The following is an 11343-nucleotide window of genomic DNA, read 5'->3' on the forward strand; positions in this document are numbered from 1 at the left end:
AAATAAAGATCAACGATGTTGAATGTAACGGTAAATGATATGTCATTATTGATTGTTTTCCGATTCATTGAGGAGTGAGGTAGATGGCGCTGTGTGACAAAAAATATGAATGCTCATTGGGTCGACGACGATCGTTATCTAATAAGTGTTAGGAAATGTCTCGACAGAATATGATTACATTTCTTTTTCGGGAACTGTCATCGTTTGTAGTTCCTCTGTCAGTTTAAAGTGGGCGGTAGAATTTTGTACAACGTGACATTTTTAGACACAGTATTTTCTCAAATAGAAGCCTACTTTAAGTAGATAGGTAAGGTACGGGAAGTATAGTCATTGAGCTCATCCTGTACTCCTACGCAATGGTACATTTTTTTAAAAGTAGGATGAAAATGGAGAGACTTGATTAGCTGTAGGTGTTCTCTGTCCAAGTTTTTAAGAAATAAATAATATGCCTTTTCTACTGTAATAGATGAACAAAGCTATTCTAAAGCATTATTTTAAAATAAAATCACACGAACTGAACGCAAAGTTTACTTGACACCCTGAGGTCTCTATTGAAATAATTAAACAATGACGGATCTGAAGTAAACGTTCATGTTTAAAGTTATATTTTTCCCAAATACCCACAATGTTGAAACAATGTCGCAACAGATTTATTTATTGGAAACATCGATAAAATCTTAAAATCATAATATTTTGGATCGGGGCTGGCTGGTGACAGAGCGTCGCGCGCGCAATGAATCATACATAATTGATCGTCCAACGAGATCGCTCCAATGACGTTGTCATCTCGAACACGGCTTTTTGTCACTTTCGTGTTACTTTTTTCTTTTTTTTTGTGGTGACCATTTCGTCGCTCCATTCGGTCCGATAAATGGATGGTGTGGTGATAATTCCTGTGTTCCTTTTGTTGGACTTAAATGTTTTTGGAATGATTGTACAAAATTGTACATGAGTAAATATTTTTGCATGTAAGTCTGAATACTTTTTCTGTTCGTACATCATCATCTCTCGAGCCTTTTCCCAACCATGTTGGGGTCGGCTTCCAGACTAACCGGATGCAGCTGAGTAACAGTATTTTACAAAGAGCGACTGCCTATCTGACCTCCTCAACTCAGTTACCCGGGCCACCAAATACCTTGGTAAGACTGGTGTCAGTCTGACTGGCTTCTGACGACCCGTACCGACTGCTAAGGATGTTACATGTAATGTATGACTGTACAAAACAGTCATACAAAAAAACAACATTCGACTTCTCTTACTACCACTTCAGAACTGATACTTACTCTCACATTACAAAAAGTCCCACATATACCTACCTACTTAATGATGTCATCTCCCCCATCCCCCGTTTTCCCTAACTCAGCGTGAAAGTTGCGAGTAGGTACATATAAATGGATGGGAAACTGACGTCAGTCGATGGTGCGAGCCAGTTGTACGGGTGTTATAGTAACTTATCGATGGGGCCTCGTAAACACGTTACCCCACACTGTAACGTTGCTAGGTTTCAATGGATCTGGGGCGCAATTTGGGAATATACGGCTCTATAATTGGGGCGTTTTCGCCGACGGCGAATCCTCGAACCTTTTATATTTCGAATGGGCTTATAAAAGCTCTTTCGAAACGTCGAGTTAGGTGCACAGTTCCAAATATGGGTCGCATCAACAAAAATGGGCAAAAAACTTCATAAGATACGATAAGTCGAACCTAAGGTCTAGCCAATTTTAGTGTGATATTTTAGCGTTTACTGAATTGTTAGAAATTAATATAGCTAGAGTCAATCCTTGTAAGTTCCTAGACACAAATCTTTCTAACTCCATGACTGTTGGTCTATAGGTCACGAGCGACATTTGATTCTGATCTCTCTCTGTCCTCTGTGATCTGTGTTTGTGACAGATTGCTATCCCACCAGACTATGACAGTAAGGAAATAGAGATTGCCCCTGTGTCCACGCAAATACTATAACAATGACATCGAAGGCAAAAAAAAGATTTTTAATACCACAATAGTCAATACCGAATTTCATTAAAATTGCAAAATAACTCCGGGAACGTTACACTCAATCCTCCCGTATATTTCAATTCAACATCCACCGCAAGACGTATCACAGCACTCCACTCCACAATGGCATTTATCACGATGGCTCTAAAGCTCATTTTCTAATATCATTAAAGACAATGGTTTTGCCATGCCACGTGGCTCGGCCTAGTGCCCTCTCCCGCCCCATTGTTAGGGTCAAAAAACAAACCTAAACCCACGTATCGCCCTTTTTAGGGGTCCGCAGTGGTATAAAAAACTTTTTGTAGTTTCGCCGAGTTCTTTTGTATCTTTTGTTATAAATTGGTCGGCGGGATGTGAAGGTTCAAAGAGGCTATTTTTAGTGTCCAATATTTAGGATGCAGATTTGAAGTAATAGGAAAAAATTTAGAAGCTAAATTTTTAGATTTTACATAGACATAAAAACGACCTCTAATCTTAATAATAGCACTTCTTAGCAGCTAACAATGCAAATGAAATACTATAAGATATATTTTGAAGTACCTTTATTAATTCATTTTTCACCCCCGTACTACGGGTCCCTATATAATGAACAGACGGACACCCGCTTTACCGGTTACGTTAGAACAAAGGGCACCGTTCTTGGGAAATGGTTTTTCGAAAGTATTGTTTGGGTATTCATTGTGTATTTTTCCCGTGGCACGAATCATAGTTCATTGTTCAATAGTTTAGGCTGAGAGGCGTCACTTATGAAAAAATTGCGAATATTTTTTTTAAATTGTCTTTAAAAATCAGGACTTTCTGACAAAAAGGTTCATGGTCATTTGTGTTCATAAATTATAAGCAAATATTACATCTCTTGGTACCTATATCCTGCTGTGACTGAACCTCTTCCTCATATTGAGGAAGTCAGTTAGGCAGTCGCTCATTTTTAAACACTGGTACTCTGCATGCGGTTTAGCTGGAAGCCGACTCCAACATAGTTGGGAAAAGGCTAGGCCAATGATGACATCTTTTGTTAAAACAATGAAATATCTCGGCACTCAATTGTATACAATGTCGATATGACTTAAGTTGGTCGAAGTACCACTTACAGGCAAAAATAAATACTTTATTGTACTGTAATTAATTCTGTTTACAGGATGAAAGTAGATTGTTTTTCCTAGAAATTATGCGAGAGCTCTGTTCTTGTGAATAGTTTTACAAGAGGCGTTCGTATGTCGGTGCCTGTGGTTTCCATAGTATTTTTTATACTTTATTACTGATGTTATTTCGTACTATACGATGGAAGTAAAATTGCATTAATTCAGCAAATAAAAAAAACGGGAAGGATTAATATTAATAATTAATTATTCAATTAATTAATATGAATGTATTTAGTCAATGAACTTCCAAACGCGTCCGATATACTGTTTCTTAATCCGTATGTTATTTGTTTTTCAGTTATTTTCAGGAGCAAATACAATGCATTATTCAGGACTATAATCACTTCACAATAGTTGCACTAATATAGAAAAAAAGTTGCGTTTGTAGGTGAGGGGTCAAGATATGTAAAAAAATGTTCAGCTAGTTTGCTAAGTACTTCATAAAAAACGATTATATCTCCTATTTCATTTCAAAATGACACTTTACTATCGTCAAACGTCGTACTTTTTTACTCGAAATCATTCATGTCGACACGACAATTGTACCTTCTTCGTTCGTGCATAGCCGACTGCCTGGAGCCAATTTATATCAATTAATAATTATCAATAAATGAGTATGGAATGACACCTGCACCCATGCTAGTGAACTAAATAAGATTATCCTTATAAATGGGGTTCTATCGCAGGTGGTTCCATCCCTCTGTATAGCTATTGTTCAAAAATTCGCTACCGAGTTACTTTCATATTTTTTTGTTACTCTCTGTCTATTAATTTATAAGTACTTAATTGATTATTGTGTAAAGGATTAAGGAAGGATCATAATTTTTGTAGTATATTTTTTTATATAATCCTTGTTTAGGTAATTGATGGTTCTGAGAATTGATTAAGAGGCAAGTTGTAAATAAGCCGGTGATTTTTTGTTGTTTTATTTTGATTTTAATAATTCTCATTGTACTCTACAAGTTTACTGTAGGTAATAATTTTGGATAGCTTTTGGGCTTATTAATACAAAAAATATCATAAGTAAGTAATTTGATTTCAGTGTAACTATATCGGGTGTGTCGTTCACAATCACATTAAATCATATCGCATATACTTTATGATATTCTATGGCGAATTGTAAAAAAAATAACCTAATCCATTCAATGGTTTAACCACAGGAGTCATTTTTCGTTTTTATAATTTACAACATCATGTGTAAAGCAGAGATAAAGTTAGGAGTATCGTATGTTTTGATCAGTTGACAGCTGTCAGTTTTCAAGGGAGAATTTCAGTTGTTTGTAGTGAATGACTTTTATATGGTGTTCTAATTTTTGCACATTTTTATTCCATTTACTTTGTTTGAAAAAAACATTTTTTTATTTTTATGTATTTTTCTTTTATCTTTGTGTTAATCGACATATATTATCCAGTATATTAACGCATTTCATTTAATGTGATTATGAACGACACACCCGATATAACCCTACCACATAGCATCTAAATCGCATTAGTTATGCAATCGTGCATTCCAGACAGACTATCGCATGCCTACCAAATTTCAATAAACCAAAAAGGCATTATTATTACGCTCCATAAACAAAACCGCACCAGCAGATTAAAAGATTATACATACAAACCGCGGCACAACACTCGTACAAAACAAACAAACTCGTGTAAATATCAAAAAGTTCGAATAAAAATCCGTTCGAATAAACTCGAACAAATCAGGTATGAGCAAATACGGTTGAGGGTTTGGCACGCGGCGGTCACGTGACCCTAAGTCCTCACAGAGCAGGGAATCCGACAGCCTTTGCTAATGACCGTGGCCTCGTCTCCTGTATCACCCCATGGGGCCCATAATGTACTCGAAAAATGAAGTGAAAACTTTTTGGGTTCGAATAGAAAAGAGTTCGCATAAAATCGCGTGTAATCTTTGCTATTGAAGCATTGAAGGGTTGAGTTCTCTGTTTGAATTTTTATTAGATTTAATAGAAACCACAATTTCGATTATTTTATTTATTGCCCTGAGTACTCGTAGGTATCTTAAAAAATAATATATAAAGTAGGTACCTATTATAAAAAAAAAATACAATATGCAATTTCAAACGATGAAACATTACAATAGTTGAAATTATACTGTGTTTTCTTTCGAAGAATAATGATTTCTTTGCAGAGGTTTTATTTGTGCAGACTGAATAATAAAAAACAATCATGAAAGAAAATTCTTGACTGTGTACTAAGCAAATAATATACACACCCTGCGTATCAACAATAGGCGTATCTACTTATGTCGAAAATCAAATTCTTTGCTTCGAAAAATTATAACAAGATTTCCTTTTTAATTTTCAGATATTTATAGAAAGTACTTTTGTAAAATAAGTATACGTGATAATATGAATGATCAATTATCTAAATAGGTCCCTTCAACAGCAATTACGAAAATTACGTAAATAGGCATTTCAGATTTGCGAGAGGCACACGCGAGTGCATTCCAAAAAAAAATCTTACACGGGCACTGCGAAAATAGTTTCACTACCTATAACTATTATAGTCTTGATATATGAAATTAACCTGTTTTTACTGCATTCTCATATTTTGGAAAAGTAAACGACATCTATCTTCGTTATTTTTGTTTATTTAATATCTACAGCGTAAGAACGTTAAAAAACTTACTGAAATTCTGATAAAGGAAAATTCTCTGAAGATTTGTTCACGTTGAAGAATTAGAATAGGTATATGGTAAGTACCTAGTTTTATAAGAAATACTTGAGAAGGAAAATAAACTTAAGTAAAAAGTTCGCATTTCCCGCTCCGCTTACATTGAGACGTGGAAAAAAGTGAACAATACTCGCCATTTTGTTATGCTAGCGAGAAGATCAAGTTAGACTGGTACCTGCGAATTATGTAATAAAAACCAATATAAGATGAACCCGCTTTTCTTATTCGTTGTATCTTTACACTAAATATTTTTGTTGTATATTTAGTTGGAATGTAAGTCTGGTTTATTCTTGGATATTATGTAGAAATAGCGATGCTTTTATATATTATTATTGTTAAATAACGTAATATTATATAGGTATTTTGAAGCCAATCTCGGTATTGAAACTTAAATACCTACAAAATGGTTAATTCATGAAGGGCCGCCCACAATATTCCAAATTGCAAACCAATAACAGATTTCTACCAGCTTAACTAAACAAACATTTACCAAACCCGCCATCACAAACGATGACCATTAACACCACTATTAACCTCTAAAACCTTTAAATAGCATGTTTATGTTGATCGAATCACATATCACTCGGGATCGACTAATCCCTCGCGATCCGATTACTCGACTAAAAAAGGAAAAAAAACTGAAACCACTATAATAGACGCGTGGCGGAAACAATAATGTTAGGCGAATGGTTGGTAATGAAGACGGGAGCGTGGCGAGCGCGTGCGAGCCCGCCGCGGCCCGTAATGAGAGCACGCGGCCCTTGTTCCGCCGATGCTGTGCGTGCAAATTCCAAATTCGAAATTGAAAAAAAAAACAACATAGAAAAAAAATGTTTTGTTATCCGATAGGTTTGAGTGCAAAGAGGAATAATAGCGCGCTCAATTACGGGAGGAAAGCGGTGTGAACGAATTTTGAGCGCTTTGATCCGTATCTGTAGTGGATGGTGGCTAAATAATTTGCTGTGTAACTTGTTTTACACTAGCCCGCGATCGGGGAAGAATAAATACACTGTATTTACTTACTATCGCGATAGTACCTACATACAATCGTTTGAAACAAGTAGTCCTGTTTTATTATCTTCTATTGACGCTTTCCGTTATTGTTTTATTATGTCCTTTAATTCTGTATCTTTAGTTTCGTAAGGAAAATATTTCATGGCTTAATAACAGACTAATAACTTAATTAATTGATGAATTGTGGCACCAATCGTAAAAATGTACTTGTTCACATGCAGTGGTATCCCGCGGAGAAGTAATTATTTCCTAATAAAGATATAATAATATTAAGCACTTAATTAAAAAAATGAAGAAACAAAATTATCAATTTCTTACGCACCATACATTCAAATACTTAACCCTATCACCACACAAGTGATAAATACGCGTCCTCGTGAAAGTCGATTCTTGATTCTGATCCGATTCTCAGTCGATTAATCAAAACTCGGTCACCTGCGCTGTCCTCGCTTTAGTCGTGTTCTGTCAAAACTCTTAATCCAAAGGTTTAGGGTATGTGATCGATTGTCATTTGCCCTGTGAATTTGTGACGGCGTGGCCACGAAACGAACGATTTCAATTTTATTATAAACTAGCTTCCGCCAGCGGCTTCGCCCGCGTGGTGTGTTGATAAAAAGTAGCCTATGTGTTAATCCAGGGTATTACCTATCTACATACCAAATTTCAATCAAATCGGTCCAGTCGTTTTTGCGTGATTGAATAACAAACATACATCCATACATTCTCACAAACTTTCACATTTATAATATAAGTAGGATTAATTTTTGTTAGTCCTTTTTCTTGTCACAATAAAACTCTTTCCTCCTCTTGGAATTGTAGAAAAAGATTTCGCGTGTTCTAGTATTTTATTAAAATTCTCACTTATAATACCACAAGAGCTTCAAAATTATCGGGTATTTTCCGATAGGTTCGTTGCAAACAAATGAAGGAGTCAAGTTTTTCAGGTTAAAAAATAACGAGCGCGAAGCGCGAGTGATTTTTCCCGTTCAGTGAATACCCGATAATTATGAAGCTCGTGTGGTATTCGGGAGATTATTTTTCCGTCCCAAATGTCGGCCACAACCTGTCAGTTTGACGTAGCAACGACCAGAGAAAATATTCAAAAAATTTTCAGTATAATACCATGTAGGTTGTACCACGTGACGTCGAATGGTGCAATTCTATTGGTCGATATTTGGGTCGGAAAAATAATCTATTTTATTCCATGTTATTCTTTACTTGCGTGCTTGTCGTTTTGCAAAAAAGTTTTTAATTACTCGCCAACTTTCTTCAGAGCGTCAAAACACGATTTTATGTAACTTGAAAAAGTTTCAATCGATAAAATTGTTTTCTCATTAAAATTAAATCAGCAATAACGAAAGATAAAAAACATTTGCTTATTGCTTTCTTATCGTAGATCTGATATTTTCAATATATTTTTATAAAAAGATAACATAGAGAAAATGTATTAAAATTATTGAATTCCGTGTCGAATAAAGAAATAAAAACGAATTGTATTCTTACTGTATACAATTCCTAATATAAAAAATATGTAGTTACCCAGATAGTTTATTGAACGCAACACAATTTTGAGAAAAAAATCTATATTATTTTGAAAATACCTTTCTTAATATCTAAAGAGTTAACGCGTGTCTCAATAACTTGATAAAAATAATCACTTGCATATAAAATTCAGTTGAACTAAACTTACGGTAAGTTTAACTTCGTGGCCTCATACGCAAGGTGCTCTCTTTTTGTAAACCTTTTTTCGTATTAGATACAAGTGAACATTTTGTTCGTCAGCGCTGCGTTATCAGCACCTTAGCATCGCCGAAGGGTTGGGCACCTCTGATATTCGGCCACTCGTGACGATAAAAATATGGTGTGGAAAGATAAAATATTTCCGCTTCATTCTCTTTTGAATTTTGTAATGAAATGAATTGAGTTTTTAATAATTAGAGTCGTTGATACTTGTGTACCTAATGTAAATAAGTAGAGTGACTTTTTTTTAAATAGAGTTACTGATTTTTGAGTAATGAAAAAGTTGAGTTTTCTCTCTTTCAGCATTGTCAGAGTACTATTGAACTGCTCTCACCGGATTAATTATAGGATAATCGAGAAAGTTAGAAAACTTAAATAATTTTCAAGGGATAGAGCATGACAAGATCACAGTTACAGATTATAGATATACCTATGTCAACTTCAACTTTCTTAAATCTCCCATCTAGCTTTTAAAAAATACATAATTATACATTTTTGAGCTAAACCAGCCTGGTTGCTTACTGTTTAATGTCTTTTACATTGGAGGTTTCTCCGAGGTGAAAAATCGAGCGAAATCATCCGATTTGTATGAAAAGTCAAGCGGAAAGTCCGCGAATGTCCGAAAGGCTGTTAGACCACAAGATAAAACTGTTACCTTCTTCTATATGCTTACTCATTCTTCAGTGTATAGGATAATAGTTAGGTGGGGCGACGTTTTTTAGTCGACATCATTTCTGAAAGCTTAATCGGTGGGCCTATATGTGTATTAAAAATGATGTCACGAACGCAGAAACCTGCAATTAATTTACATAATCATAGAATAATAGAGCCACAGGTGTTTCTATTTATCAGTAAACTTAGTTACCCAAATTATCGGATACTGATTTTAATGAGCGTTAAATTAATTAATGCTATGGTATTAGTAATTGATATTATGCTGACCTAGTGTTTGTGTGTTGTGTCTATAAATTAGCTTTAATTGGTATAAATGATAATGTAATTGTGTTCCTGGTTAGATATGTGGTGCAAGTATTAGATGGCTAATTATTGATATATGAGATTAGCTGTGTCAATGCCTCCGGCTATAATTTCTGTTAACTTATTAAATGGTTATGGGTATTAACTCATAATAATATGTAGTTAATTTTGGTTCTGTTGTACATAGGTAAGGGGGTGAGCTTTACTAGTGTGTGTAAATGTATATGCATATTGTCTGTGTATTCGCGATCTATTGAACGTTTAATAATTGCGGTTGGTACTTATAAGCCAGAGCTCAGCATTTAGTCAGACCTAGGTGTTAAGGTAGAAGGACCAATCATCAAATCAAGTATTTTATAAGATCGCTCTTTCACGTTTCTATGAATATGTCATCAGCTACTTTGCCTACGTGCCTCAAAGAAGTTCCAGGCAAACGAAGCGCCGTAAATTATTTATTGAAAAAAAAAATGCAAATCTGTGAAAACTGAAAAGAAAAACTTTAGAAATCCAAAACGTGCGCCTTATTAGAATAAAAATAAAACATGTTCAGCAATAATCCTGTAAATTTAGTGAGCAGTGATGCGTACCAGTCTTTAACTTAAGACTTATTAACGACCCTACAAAGCAAGGACATCGAAGTACCTATTTTCAGATCCCGAAAATTTTTATTCCGAAAATTCCTTAATAGCCTCTTAACTGAAAACTGCCTAAACGTCTTCAAACTTTTACTTTTTCATACTTTGTTCAAAAAACATCGAGTATGCGTACAAAATATTTTTTTATGTTTTTCAATTCAAAGCTCCTTTGAATGCATTTGGATCAGAAAATCTTATTGAAAAGTAATCCGACGTATAAGTTTAAAACTAAGTCCAGGATACAGGAGGCAGACAGACGCAGTGGCTATCATCCGTCCAGGGAGATTATAGTACAGTGGACAAAACAAACATACTTTATGTATGGAAAACTCTTCTACTAAAACAAATGAAGTTCACCTATGGGATACCCCTGTACTTTATTTAGCGTCAGTTTTTTTGTTTAAGATCAAGTGATTCTGAAGTCTGACTTTGGAGTGGAAAGAGAAATTTTGTATCATCATGAATAATATGTAATTAAAAATAATAGAATTTTCTAAACATTACAAAATTAAAACCATTGTGTTTGACTGGATATAATTGAGACTTATACTGTGCCCGACAGGGTCCATAATTGTGGCATAAATATATGTATACCAACAATTGTAAACATTTTAATGCATACCATTAAAGAATTGAGACCTTCTATAAAGTTGTTGGTTGCGTTTTCAGCATTACTGTAACAGTGAAGGGGAAAGATTCCATAAATACGTACTTAATTAGCTGCTTAGAAACCGACTGATACACTAGCTCTCTAGCTACATATCGGTCACATATACAACTTCAATTCTCCAACCCTTTTATATATTCATAAAGCAATCTCTTGCCAACGGTACTTGGAATGTAGAACGTAATAAGATTTTTATTTTCTTTTGCTGCTTAGCTGGTATCTTGTTAGTATAAGAAGTTAGCGACCGCCTCTACGTGAGAGGTCACTTTACATAAATTTCCTTCCACTGTACTTGCGAGAGGTCTTTTGTAACTCTACAACGTTGAAAAAACCGGCCATGTATGAGTCGTATTCATGTACGAAGGGTTCCGAACAAAATGGTTCATATAAAATGGAAAAAAAATACATTTCTTGTACAGGAGCCCCCTGAAATATTTATTGCAGGTATTCTAGTAGTCAGTACCTATTA

This window comes from Helicoverpa zea, chromosome 31, assembly GCF_022581195.2.
Source record: "Helicoverpa zea isolate HzStark_Cry1AcR chromosome 31, ilHelZeax1.1, whole genome shotgun sequence".
NCBI classification, from domain to species: domain Eukaryota; kingdom Metazoa; phylum Arthropoda; class Insecta; order Lepidoptera; family Noctuidae; genus Helicoverpa; species Helicoverpa zea.